Below are 14826 nucleotides of genomic sequence, written 5' to 3'. Positions count from 1 at the left end.
TTATTCACTTTAATTTTTTCACCTGTTTTCTCTGATTTCAGAATACTTTCAGTAGTATTCTTTAGATAGTTAAATAGATTATAGAATTATCCATTCCATTTCAACTGATCCAATACAGGATCACACTTTGATTTAATTTTCATGTCCCTGTACTCTAATTTATAATAGTTTCTTAATGTTTTTTTAAAACTTCTAATTTTATATTGGAGTATAGCCGATTAACAATGTTATGATAGTTTCAGGTGCACAGCAAAGCGACTCAGCCATAGATATACATGTATCCATTCTCCCCCAAACTCCCCTCCCATCCAGGCTGCCACATAACATTGAGCAGAGTTCCCTGTGCTATACAGTAGGTCCTCATTGGTTATCCATTTTAAATATAGTAGTGTGTACATGTTGATCCCAAACTCCCTAACTATCCCTTCCCCCAACCCTTCCCCCCTGGTTTCCTTTGCTGTGCAAAAGCTTGTAAATTTCATTAGGTCCCATTTGTTTATTTTTGCTTTTATTTCTATTGCCTGGGAGACTTACCTAAGAAAACGTTGCTATGATTTATGTCAGAGAATGTTTTGCCTATGTTCTCTTCTAGGAGTTTTATGGTATCATTTATAGTCTTTTTTTTTTAATTACTTTAAAATTTATTTTTATTTTTGGCTGCATTGGGTCTTCTTTGTTGCACGGGGGCTTTCTCTAGTTGCAGCGAGCGGGGGCTACTCTTTGTTGCAGTGTGCAGTCTTGTCATTGCAGTGGCTCCTCGGTGCCATTGCAGAGCACGAGCTCTAGGCGTGTGGGCTTCAGTAGTTGCAGCACGTGGGCTCAGTTGTTGTGGCTCGCGGGCTCTAGAGCGCAGGCTCAGTAGTTGTGGCTCACGGGCCTAGTTGCTCTGCAGCATGTGGGATCTTCCCAGACCAGGGCTCAAACCTGTCTCCCCCGCGTTGGCAGGCGGATTTTTAACCACTGCGCCACCAGGGAAGTCCCTGTAGACTTATATTTAAGTCTTGAAGCTATTTTGAGTTTGTTTTTGCATATGGTGTGAGGGAGTGTTCTAACTTCATTGATTTTCATGCAACTGTCCAACTTTCCCATCACTACTTGCTGAAGAGACTGTCTTCTCCATTGTATATTCTTGCTACCTTGTCAAAGATTAATTGACCATAGGTGTGTGGGTTTATTTCTGGGCTCTCTATTTTGTTCCATTGATCCATATGTCTGTTTTTGTGCCAATACCATGCTATTTTGATTACTGTAGCTTTGTAGTATTGTCTGAAGTCTGGGAGGGTTATGCCTCCAGCTTTGTTCTTTTTTTTTTTTTTATAAATTTATTTATTTTAATTTTGGCTGTGTTGGGTCTTCATTGCTGCACGGGGGCTTTCTCTAGTTGTGGCGAGCGGGGGCTACTCTTTGTTGTGGTGAACGGGCTTCTCATAGCGGTGGCTTCTCTTGTTGCGGAGCACAGGCTCTAGGTCCATGGGCTTCAGTAGTTGTGGCTCGCAGGCTCTAGAGTGCAGGCTCAGTAGTTGTGGTGCACGGGATTAGTTGCTCCGTGGCATGTGGGATCTTCTCGGACCAGGGCTTGAACCCATGTCCCCTGCATTGGCACGTGGATTCTTAACTACTGCACCACCAGGGAAGCCCCACTCAGGCACTTCTTTTTATCTAAAGTCCATACGTTATCAAGAAAATAGACATTGGAGATCATCTGAAGCATAGTGTCACCATCAAAGTTTTGGCGACAAACTTCCAATAGGCCTGACCCAGATATCTTGGAAAAGCTGTCTCATCAGATGTCATCTGCTTCAATTCCAGGAAATCTTTACCTTTAGGTCACCAGATGATGTACAGGTCCAGTCAGGGTTTGGCGCTTTCTTTCTTTCTTTTTTTTAAATAAATTTTTGTTGGAGTATAGTTGCTTTACAATGTTGTGTTAGTTTCTGCTATATAGCAAAGTGAATCAGCTGTATGTATATATACATCCCCTCTTTTTTGGATTTCCTTCCCATTTAGGTCACCACAGAGCACTGAGTAGAGTTCCCTGTGCTATACAGTAGGTTCTCATTAGTCGGTGCTTTCTTTAAGTGTGTCACATGAATCCAAGAGTCTTTTCCTTGGGGTTCAGTGGCACAAGGGTTGGTTAGCAGTACCTGATAGGGGCCTCTCCAACAAGGTTGAAGAGAGTTCTTCTGGAGATGTCTTTTGCTATAGATGAAATCTCCATTTTGCAACTTGCGATGCTTAAGGTCTTAATCTCCTGAGAGTCCACTGTGAAAAGACTCCTCTAACAAAACATGGCTAGTTTTAATAGAAACAATTAGGCCTTTGCAGTACTGGAGTTTCTCTCCTTTTATCGTTGTGGGTCAAAAGAAGCAAGAGCCAAGTGTGTTGGGCATCCTGTACTATCTCAAAGGGTGAGACTTTATGAGTTCCAAAAGTGGTGGATCTGAAATAAGAAGGACCAGTGTCAATGCTTTTGGCTAAGGTATTTGGAGGGCCTCTACAAATTTTGCCAAATAAGTCTTAATAATGTTGTTGGTGCATTCAACTAAACCAGAGGATTGAGGGTGGTAAACACAGTAAAAGTGTTGTAAAACTGGCCAAGAGTGCAAACTTGTCAAAGTATCTGGCCAGTAAAATAGGTTCCTCAATCACTATGAAGTTTGAGAGGAGTTCCCCAGGTAGGGATAATCTTTTCCAAATGGAATTTAGCCACAGAAGAGGCAGTAGCCTGCTTGCAAGGGAAGGCTTCAGTGCAGTGTGAAAACATACAGATCATGACTAAAACATATTTATATCCATTAGACACAGGAAGTTTTAGGAAATCCATTTGCCTACAAATGTAGGAAAATCCATCAAAAGAAGTTGCAGTAGCATACCTAGCACAATATTTGCCATTGTCACCTTTTAAATAAGAGCCAGCAGTGAACCACAAGAAGTCAGTGTTACCTAAAGGAACTTCCTTTAGATCATCACAAAGAGTGAGAAGATGATCTGTCAGCATTAAGAAATTGTGAGAGGGACTTCCCTGGTGGCGCAGTGGTTAAGAATCCACCTACCAATACAGGGGACAAGGGTTCAAGCCCTGGTCCGGGAAGATCCCACATGCCGCGGAGCAACTAAGCCCGTGCGCCACAACTACTGAGCCTGCACTCTAGAGCCCACGTGCCGCAACTACTGAAGCCCGCGTGCCTAGAGCCCATGCTCTGCAACAAGAGAAGCCACCGCAATGAGAAGCCCGCGCACCACAAGGAAGAGTAGCCCCTGCTTGCTGCAACTAGAGAAAGCCCGCACAGCAACGAAGACCCAAGGCAGCCAAAAATAAAATATAAATAAATAGATATATTTAAAAAAAAAAGAAATTGTGAGGGACTTTGTTGGCAATGGAGGGAAGAAGAGTAGCAGGGTTAATGGGTGAAGGGGGATGAAAACATACAAACTCCCTATTCTAAAATACATAAGTCATAGGGATATAATACACAGCATGGCAACTATATTAATACTGTATTGCCTATTGAAAGTTGCTAAGAGAGTAAATCTTTAAAGTTCTCATGACGAGAGAAAAATTCTGTAACTGTGTGGTGATGGATGTTAACTAGACTTATTGTGGTGATCATTTCACAATATATACAAATATGGAATCATTATGTATGTTGTACAACTGAAACTAACATAATGTATGTGAATTATATCTCAATTAAAAAAAAATAACAAGTATAAATTGAGTTCTGCTGATATGTGGACATGGGGGTATTTTTAATTATTCCCTGAGAGTCATTAAATTTATATAATTTTTATTGAAACAACAACAACAAAATGAGTAGCAGGGTTGACATTACTACAACATAAAAGAGTAATGTGAGGGGCGGTTAACAAAAAGACTTCATAAGAGTTGTGGTGGCTGACTGAGAAATGTTGTATGTGGTGAGAATTCAGGAGAGCTTCTACTGTATTAGGTACAAAAATGGTTAAAGGGGACCCCATAATCATTTTGCTGATAGTCTTAACCAAAAGGGCAGTGACTGTAGTGGCTCTAGGGCAAGGGGGTAGGGGGGAATCTCTGTGCCACAGGGTTCAGTTTCTGGCTATAATACACTAATGGGTCAATGGTGGTCCAATGTTTTTGGGTGAGTACCCCAAGGGCGTTTCCCTCCTTTTCAAATACAAAAAGGAAAAAAAGAATCTGATCATTGGTGTGACTAAGGGCACTGGGTTCATCAAACTCCTTTAAGGACTTGAAAGCTATGTTGTCCATAAAATTGGGTCAGAGTTGTTATTGTTTAGTAAAACATACAGAGGTTTGACCATAAAAGAGAAATTTGGAATCCAATTTTGGCAATAACCAACTAGCCAGAGAAAACCTCACTTAGTTTTGGGTTTGGGGAAACTTAGGACACCACAAAGTCTACCTGGATCTAGGTGTAGCCCTTGTTCTGATATCAGATGACCTATTGCAGGGGTCCCCAACCCCTGGGCCACGCACGAACTGGTACCTGTCCGTGGCCTGTTAGGAACCGGGCCGCACAGCAGGAGGTGAGTGGTGGGCAAGTGAGCGAAGCTTCCTCTGCCGCTCCCCATCGCCCCGCCCCCCCATCGCTCGTATCACGGCCTGAACCATCCCCTCCCCACCCCCCCACCCCCCCACCCCCCCACCCCCCCACCCCATCCGTGGAAAAATTGTCTTCCACGAAACCAGTCCCTGGTGCCGAAAAGGTTGGGGACTGTTGCCTTATCAAACCAGGGTTTGGGCAAACAGAAAAATTTCTTTGATGACCTTATGGCTTTTTAAAGTTAAAAGCTTTAGCAAGTAGATACTTTCTTCCTGTGAGGAAGCTTGAGGAGAGCAAAGAAATCAAATCCTCCACATATTGCAACAAAGTAGAACCTCCAGGGAACTTTATATCATCCAGATAAGCTTTCAGGATTTGGAAGAAATAAGGACTCGCAGTAAAACCCTAAGGCATTACTGTCCAAGTGAATTGTTTTTCTTCCCAAATGAAGGAAAAAAGGTATTGGCTAGCTTCATCAACTGGAATAAATACTGAAGAATGCACTGCATAAATCATTTACAGAAAAGAATTTACTTTCGGTGGGAATGGATGCCAGTAACATATGAACATTAGGAACAACAGGGTGTCAAGGGATAACAATGTTGTTTATTGCTCTGAGGTCCTGGACAAACCTCCACCCGCGGCCCTTAGATTTTCTTACTGGTAAAATGGGAGTGTTACAGGGGCTAGTACAAGGGATAATAAGGCCTATGAGCCGTGTAATCTTCTATTATGGGCTTTATGCCTTGAAGGGCTTTCTTTACTTACAGGGTATTGATTAATATTGGGAAGAGGTTTTGAGGGACCTATTTGAATTTTCATGGGAGATGCACTATAAATTTTGCCAGCATCATTTGGAGATTTTGTCCATAAGAAGGATGGTAGCTAATTCAATAGGGACAAACAATCAGTTTTTCCAGAATCAGCTCTAGTAACATCAGAGATGGAACAAATAAAAAATGTCAAAGAGTCATTTAATTCACCTGGTGGTCTACTTTGATGACTACTGTCAAATTCTAGAATTATTTCCTCCTTTTGGGGGAAAGAAATTCTGGCTTAATACTCCTAAGAAGTCTCAGATATGGAAAGAATATCAGAATGAATAAGGGCAGAGTTACTAATGGAAAAAGAACGTATCTCTCTCGAAGGGCCTAAACAAAGGGAATAGGTTAAGAGGCAGGAACCTCTTAACCTATTCATTAGAGATCTTCACTATTTGAACTGTTTTAGCTCTCTGAGGCAGGGGCTGCTTTATAGTAGTGGGGCTGAGCACCAAGAGTGTGGCTCCAGTGTCAATTAGAACTGGAAAAGATTCATCCCCAATCTGGAGAAATGTTTCTCAAAGTTGATTAAGAGGGAGGATTGGGAAGAGTCCCAACTACAGTTCCTTGGAGCCCCATCATTAAGAGTTGGGAGGAAGTTGGAAAGGCTGGTTAGACGGCTGAAGGCACCTAAAGTGCTTAAATTTGGAGCAATCTCTCCCAGTGTCCTGGATCTTTGCAATAATAGCATAAACTAGGAGGGTGTTGGTTTCATTTAGGAGCCTTCATTTTCCAGAATTGTAAATTAAGAATTTTGGTGGTCTTCCTTAGAGATGACTCATCTAGAGAGTGTAAGGGAGCTGGTTTGCCAGATTAACTAAATCTGGAGTGGAGATAGTTTCTGATTCCATGCTGGTCCTTTTTACTAAAAGGGAAAGCTCCCGGTTCATCCCATTAATAAACATAGAGTTAAAAGCTACCAGGGTATTATCAACATCTGAAGGAAGACCAGAATTTTCTTCAAAAACAATCTTGAAGTTGATTACAATAGTTATGAACAGGTTCATCAGATTTTTGTGTGCAAGCCTGAATTTGGTTCCAATCAACAGGCTTTGGAAAATCCCTAGGAATTTCTTGATGAAGTCACCTAGTGATTGCCTGAGCCTGACCATATAAGAAACAGGCTGGTCTCCTAGTTGTAATTCTAGAGAACTTACAGGACTTTCCCAGTTAGCGATTTTCATCTAATGGTGGGCCTGGCCTTCACCGACAAGCATGTGAACTAGTTGATGTAAGTCAGGAAACCAAGCTGATATGGTTGAATGACTATATTAAATTCCTCAGCAAATCTGTGAGGATTTTCATTTACTTTGGGAAGATCTTTGACTATGGCTTACAGTTCAACTTTAGTTCAGGGAATATAAGAAATTAATGGTTTACCCTCTGGATCCTCAGAAGGCCTAATTAAATTAATTAATTAATTAATCATTTGGCTGCGTCAGGTCTTAGTTGCGGCATGTGGGATCTTCGTTGTGGTATGCGGGATCTTTCATTGCGGCTCGCAGGCTCTTCGTTGTGGCGCACGGGCTTCTCTCTAGTTGTTGTGTGGGCTCCAGAGCGCATGGGCTCAGTAGTTGTGGCATGCAGGCTCTCTAGTTGTGGTGCGTGAGCTCTAGAGCACACGAGCTCAGTGGTCGAGGCACGTGGGCTTAGTTACCCTGCAGCATGTGGGATCTTAGTTCCCCGACCAGGGATCGAACCCACATCCCCTGCATTGGAAGGTGGATTCTTAACCACTGGACCACCAGGGAAGTCCCAGAAGGCTTAATTTTAAAGGGACAGGTTCTGACAAGTTCAGAGGAAAAGGGAGTGGGGAGAGTTTCAGAGAAAAGGGGAAGTTTGGCAAGAGAATTAGTATGGGAGATTTGAGGGTATAGAGGAGGCATAGGCAACATAGAAGGGAAGGAGGAAGATGGTGCCAGAGGCAGAGTCTGAGACAAAGAAGCCAAAGAAGAGCCTTAGCCTTCAGGAGTCATTTTATCTTTCTCTAATCATTTGTTTGCCTCCGTAAATCTTAAAATCTTATTTTGCAGAGAGTTAACTTTAGACACACACACACACACACACACACACACACACACGCAAGGGAATACTACTCAGCTGTAAAAAAGAATGAAATTTTGCCATTTGCAACAACATGGATGGACTTGGAGGGTATTATGCTAAGTGAAATAAGACAGAGAAAGACAAATACTGTATGATATCACTTATATGTGGATCTAAAAAATAAAACAAACTAGTAAATATAACAGAAAGGAAACAGACTCACAGATATAGAGAACAAACTAGTGGTTACCAGTGGGGAGAGGGGAGGGGGAGGGGCAGAATAGGGGTAAGGGATGAAGAGGTACAAACTACTGTGTATTGATATAAAATAAATAAACTACAAGAATATATTGTACACGGACTTCCCTGGTGGTCCAGTGGTAAAGAATCTGCCTTCCAGTGCAGGGGATGTGGGTTCGATCCTAGGTCGGGGAACTAAGATCCCACATGCCATGGGGCAACTAAGCCCGCGTGTCACAACTACTGAGCCCGTGCGCCTCAACTAGAGAGAGAAAACCTGCATGCTGCAACAAAAAGATCCCGCATGCCACAACGAAGATCCCACATGCCACAATGAAGACCTGGTGTAGCCAAAATAAAAATTAAAAAAAAATAAAATAAATACATAATAAAAAAAGAATATATTGTACAACACAGGGGATATAGCCAATATTTTATAATAACTATAAATGGAATATAACCTTTAAAAATTGTGAATCACTATGCTGTGCTCTGTACCTTACATAATATTGTATATCAATATTACATAATATTGTATATCTCAATAAAAAGAGAAATTAAAAAAAAAACTGTCTGCATTGAGAGGGCCAAAGTTAGGTGATCATCAGGCCTAGAATAGGACTGTGAGGTCACTAAGGGCCATGGAACACACACACACACACACACACACCAGGAAGGACACCCTTCCTCCTGTAATGTCCCTCCACCACCCTCTACTAGCCTCTATTGGCAGTACTTAATTTAAGAAACTTCTTGAGGGACTTCCCTGGTGGTCCAGTGGTTAGGACTCCATGCTTCCACTGCAGGGGGCCCGGGTTTGATCCCTGGTCGGGGAACTAGATCCTGCATGCATGCTGCAACTAAGAGTCCGCATGCCACAACTAAGAAGTCCACATGCCACAACTAAGAGTCCTCATGCTGTAACGAAGATCCCATGTGCCACAACTAAGACCCAGCGCAATGCTGGAGAGGGTGTGGAGAAAAGGGAACCCTCTTGCACTGTTGTTGGGAATGTAAATTGATACAGCCACTATGGAGAACAGTATGGAGGTTCCTTAAAAAACTAAAAATAGAACTACCATATGACCCAGCAATCCCACTACTGGGCATATACCCTGAGAAAACCATAATTCAAAAAGAGACATGTACCACAATATTCATTGCAGCACTATTTACAATAGCCAGGACATGGAAGCAACCTAAATGTCCATCGACAGATGAATGGATAAAGAAGATGTGGCACATACATACAATGGAATATTACTCAGCCATAACAAGAAACGAAACTGAGTTATTTGTAGTGAGGTGGATGGACCTAGAGTCTGTCATACAGAGTGAAGTAGAAAAACAAATACCGTGTGCTAACGCAAATATATGGAATCTAGAAAAATGGTACTGATGAACCTAGTGGCATGACAGGAATAAAGACACGGACATAGAGAATGGACTTGAGGACACGGGGAGGGGGAAGAGTAAGCTGGGACGAAGTGAGAGAGTGGTATTGACATATATACACTACTAAATGTAAAATAGATAGCTAGTGGGAAGCAGCTGCACAGCACAGGGAGATCAGCTCAGTGCTTTGTGACCACCTAGAGGGGTGGGATAGGGAGGGTGGGAGGGAGGCTCAAGAGGGAGGGGATATGGGGATATATGCATACATATAGCTGATTCATTTTGTTATACAGTGGAAACTAACAACATTATAAAGCAATTATACTCTAATAAAGATGTAAAAAAAAAAAAAGACCTGGCGCAGCCTAAGTAAATAAATAAACATTAAAAAAAAAAAAAGAAACTGCTTGAACAGTCCAGTCCATTGTCACAGAGCAGGTTCTGAAGAATGAATTTGGAGCTAAGAGACAATAAATTGATAATTGGCACAGATGGTCAATTGTTCCAATACCAGTTGGTGAAAATCCATTCTTTTCTAAGTAATTTAAAACATCATCCCTTGTGGCACATATATACAATGGAATATTACTCAGCCATAAAAAGGAACGAAATGGGGTCACTTGTAGAGACATGGATGGACCTAGAGACTGTCATACAGAGTGAAGTAAGTCAGAAAGAGAAAAACAAATATCATATATTAACGCATGTATGTGGAATCTGAAAAAATTGGTATAGACGATCTTATTTACAAAGCAGAAATAGAGACGCAGATGTAGAGAACAAACATATGGATACCAAGGGGGAAAGGGGGAGGTGGGATGAATTGGGAGATTGGGATTGGCATACATACACTATTGATACTATGCATAAAATAGATAACTAATGAGAACCTACTGTATAACACAGGGAACTCTACTCAATGCTCTGCGGTGACCTAAAAGGGAAGGAAATCAAAAAAAGAGGGGATATATGTATACGTATTGCTGATTCACTTTGCTGTACAGTAGAAACTAGCATAATAATGGAAAGCAACTATACTCCAATAAAAACGTTTAAAAAAATAAAATAAAATAAAACATCATCCTTAAATTTTCATATACTCATGATTCTGTTTGGGGAGTCTGTATTCTACAAAACTATTTGTAAGTCTCTGTGTTAAGACCACACAGTTTTATCACTATGGCAAAACAAGTTTTGACACTTGGTAAGGCAAGTTTCCCCTCATTATTCTTTTTCAAATATTTTTACGGATATTCCCAAGCATTTTTCTTCCAGGTGTACTTCATTATCAATTTGTCAAATCCAATTGGTTTTACATTAAATTCATTTGTTAACTTGGATAGATTTACAATATCAACCTTCCTGTCTAGGTGATTAAGAAAAATATAATTCCTTAAAAAAATTGTTTAATGTGTGGTGAAATGGTGCAGCCACTGTGGAAAACAGTATGGCTCAAAAAATTAAACAAAATCACCATATGATCCAGCAATTCCACTTCTAGGTATACACCCAAAAGAATTGAAAGCCGAGTCTCAAACAGCTGTTTGTACACTCATGTTCATAGCAGCATTACTCACGATAGCCAAAAGGTAGAAACAACCTAAATATCCATCGATGGATGAATGGATAAACAAATGTGGTATATACATACAATGGAATATTATTCAGTCTCAAAAAGGGATGAAACTCTGATATATGCTATAACGTGGATAAACCTGAGACATTGTGCTAAGTGAAATGAGCCAGTCACAAAAGGACAAAGATCGTATGACTCCACTTATATGAGGTACCTAAAATACGCAAATTCATAGAGACAGAAAGTAGAATAGTGTTTACCAGGGCCTGGAGGAGGGGGAAATGGAAAGTTCGTGTTTAATGGGTACAGAGTTTCAGGTGGGGAAAATGAAAAAGTTCTGGAGACGGATGGTGGTGATGGTTGCACAACAATGCGAATGTACTTAATGCTCACTTAAAATGATTTAAGGGCTTCCCTGGTGGCGCAGTGGTTGAGAATCTGCCTGCCAATGCAGGGGACACGGGTTCGAGCCCTGGTCTGGGAAGATCCCACATGCCGCGGAGCAACTAGGCCCGTGAGCCACAACTACTGAGCCTGCGCGTCTGGAGCCTGTGCTCCGCAACAAGAGAGGCCGCGATAATGAGAGGCCCGCGCACCGCGATGAAGAGTGGCCCCCACTTGCCGCAACTAGAGAAAGCCCTCGCACAGAAACGAAGACCCAACACAGCCATAAAAAAAAAAAAAAAAAAAAAAAAAAAAAAAAACTCCCCCCAAAAAAAAAAGATTTAAATGGTAAACTTTATGTTATATATGTTTTACGACAATAAAAATAAATAAAAATAAAATGTGTGCATTTTATTTACTTTATTAATTATGAAATGATATACAGGGAATACGAAAATATAGAAAAAAATGAAAAAAGTTATGCATAATTCTATCAGAGATAATCATGATTAAATTTTGATGTGTTTCCTTATAGTTTTTAAATAATGTTTATATATACATCTTTGAGATTATACTGAATATGCAGCTTTGTATCCTGCCTTTTTAATTTAACCGAAACATTTCTCTTATGCTATTAAACTTCTTCAAAATGTCATTATAATGGTTATGTAGTAGCACATCTTTCAGCAGCAAAGTTTGTTTAGGGATTCCTATATTATGAAACATTTAGTTAATTTCTAACTTTTCAATATTGTAAATTTTGCTGCTACAAATGTCTTTGTGTGAGAGTTTTTCTGCATTTGTTTTTTTTCTTAGTGTAGGTGCCAAGAAGTGGAATTGCTAATTCAAAGGATATAAATTTTTGAAGACCCTTGATAAATTTGAAAATTATTCTCTACAAGTATTGTAGTTATCTTTACCCTCAGCAGTGTTTGAACATATTCATTTTCCCCAAACTTACCAGCATTTAGAATTTATCTTTCTAAAAAGTTTGTGTTTGTTACTACAAAAAATGAAACATATTATTTCAGTATTTAAATTCACATTTGTTTGCTCACTGGTGAGGCAGAACATTTCATTTCTTTGTTATTTCTTGTTCATGATTTTTGTGTTCAGTTATTTTCTTTTTTCTTTTTTTTAAAAATTAATTAATTTATTTTTGGCTGTGTTGGGTCTTCGTTTCTGTGCGAGGGCTTTCTCTAGTTGCAGCAAGTGGGGGCCACTCTTCATCGCGGTGCGCGGGCCTCTCATTATCGCGGCCTCTCTTGTTGCGGAGCACAGGCTCCAGACGCGCAGGCTCAGTAGTTGTGGCTCACGGGCCTAGTTGCTCCGCGGCATGTGGGATCTTCCCAGACCAGGGCTCGAACCCGTGTCCCCTGCTTTAGCAGGCAGATTCTCAACCACTGCGCCACCAGGGAAGCCCCAGTTATTTTCTTATTGATATATATGAGCTTTTTATGTATTTTCTAAATTAAAGATAAGTTTTTAGAGCCCTTCATATTCTTGCAATATATCACCCTGCCCCTTTGCTTTCTCCACCCCCCACCCCCCACCCCCACCCAGGATTAGCCTAAACTCAACAATATGATGTTATGTCCTCCACTCTGTCCCCAGTTCCTTTGACCCTACCAACTGTTAGGAGGGAAAAATTCTCCCCTCTTCTCCCTTAGTTCTTTTGACTGGTTGAATAATTTAAATGACATAAGACAGATAAACAGAAGAAAAAAATTAAATTACTTATATACGAGGAATCCGTGCAAACATGGGAGATTCCAAAGACAGTCAGGCAAAATGAGGTATATATGTCATTCAGGAGTAAGGAGAAGCGGGTAGGGGTCTGGGACTTCAAAGGGAAGGAAGGCAATTCATGGGAAGATGAAAAAGAGCAAATGTTTGGTAAACAAATATTTGCTATGCCATGGAGAGACAATGGGACAGTGAGGACTTTGGTCTCCAGGCACTGCAGAGTTCCCCCTACCATACCTAGCCCACATTCTTTGTGGGTATCTCTGGTGATAGTGCTCTCCCTGGACCAGGCCCTGTATCCAAATTCTGTAGGCAGTTAAGGAGGAGGTAAAAAGAAGGACTTCCTGAGTCTTCTGTTTCTTAAATATAATTAGCCTAAAATAATCCTCATGCCAAAAAGACATATATTGGGGTGACAGATTTTGCTCCCCTACACAACGAAGCAAACCCTCAAATATGGGTAAACCAATGGCTGCTTCTCTGCTCTTACATCCCTACTGCTGAGCACTACAGTTAACCAATTCCACAGCTTTTGTGAGGGTTGGTGCCACTACATGGTCACTAATCAATTTCCCCTCATGCTCCCCAACCTCTAGTCTCTCTTCACCTCCCTCAATTGCATTTATCCACTCATATTTCCTTTTCTCTCAGGAGATGACCTTGCCTTTTACTTATATGAGAAATTAGAGACCTCAGGTTAATCTCTTTCAGTGCCCTGCCCCATTCCACTCCACCAATTTATCCACATCCCAGTTAATCCTTATCATTTTGCCCATAGTACAAAGAACAGATTTTTCTTTCTTCCAACTCAGGCTATGGATCTTATTTCCTTTCACTCTTCGCAATCACCTTGCCCCATCAACTATTTCCACTCTCATTGATTTTTTTGCTAAATCTTTATTCTCACCCTTGATCCACCACCCCCTCTTCCTCTACTCTCAGCCTTCTAATCTTTCACTTCTCCACCCTCCCTCCCCACCTCAGGTCTTTATTATATAAATTGATTTAAGTTTTTTCCCCCAGTAATCCTTGTCTTCTTCCTCTCATCTTTCAGGAAGGGTCCTCCTCTTCCCATTTTCTAGAACTATTTATACATTGTTGTATGATAAACTGGATTGATATTTCTGGAAAATATGCATCAAAGCTAAAAACAAAACAAAACAAAAAACTATCTATACCCTTTGAATCAGCAATTTCTGTAAATAGGAAGAGTACCTTAAGGAAACCATCAGAAACAATCCAAATGCACAGCAATAAGGAATTTACCAAAGCCCATTCAAACATCACCTTCATTCATTGATTTATGCAACAATTATTTATTAAGCCCCTATATGTCTGAATTGATACAGGTGTAGAGAATACAGTGATAAGAAAATAGATACGGTCCATGCCCTAAGGAGTTCACAGTATTGTATAGAGGAAAACACTAGAGAAATAATTAGCCCTTCCTCTTCCCCTGGAGGGGCTGCATGTTCAGAGCTGAGGAGACCGCAGCAACCGGCACATTCAGGATCAAGGAGATGGCCACCAGTGGGATGGAGGCTGAGGAGATGGCACCTTGCCACCAAGGAGGCAGTGGGCATGGCCAGAACCAGTGGGGTGAGGACCAAAAGCCTAAGGAAGTGGCTGATGGGTCAGTATATTGGTTAGGGGCAGGAGAAAGATAGGAAGTTGTATAAATACACAGATTGAAGATAATGGAAGCCATAATTCTCGCTATTGGTGAAATAATTTATAAATAGGAAAAGGGAGAAGGCAACAATCAACCCTGTACTGTTGGACTGGAATTGGAGGTATTGGTATAAAGGCCACCAAAAGAAGACCAGGCTCCTTGAAGAAATGGCTGAATCCAGGGCTGACGCAGGGAAAGTGCAAGATGAGCCTGGAATATCTTGTTTTGCTAGAAAGTAAGAAAATATTCAAAGAATGATAAAGATATGTTTTTAAAAGAGGAGAGGGGGAGGCAACTTGGCTCCCACTGGCTAAATCTAGACTATTTGAGCATCAAAATAAACAATGATGGTAACAAATTATAACCTATTGAATAAAATAGGAATCCATGAGTTGATAAAGA

This window comes from Eubalaena glacialis, chromosome 11, assembly GCF_028564815.1.
Source record: "Eubalaena glacialis isolate mEubGla1 chromosome 11, mEubGla1.1.hap2.+ XY, whole genome shotgun sequence".
NCBI lineage: Eukaryota > Metazoa > Chordata > Mammalia > Artiodactyla > Balaenidae > Eubalaena > Eubalaena glacialis.
This window is presented reverse-complemented; position numbering follows the sequence as displayed.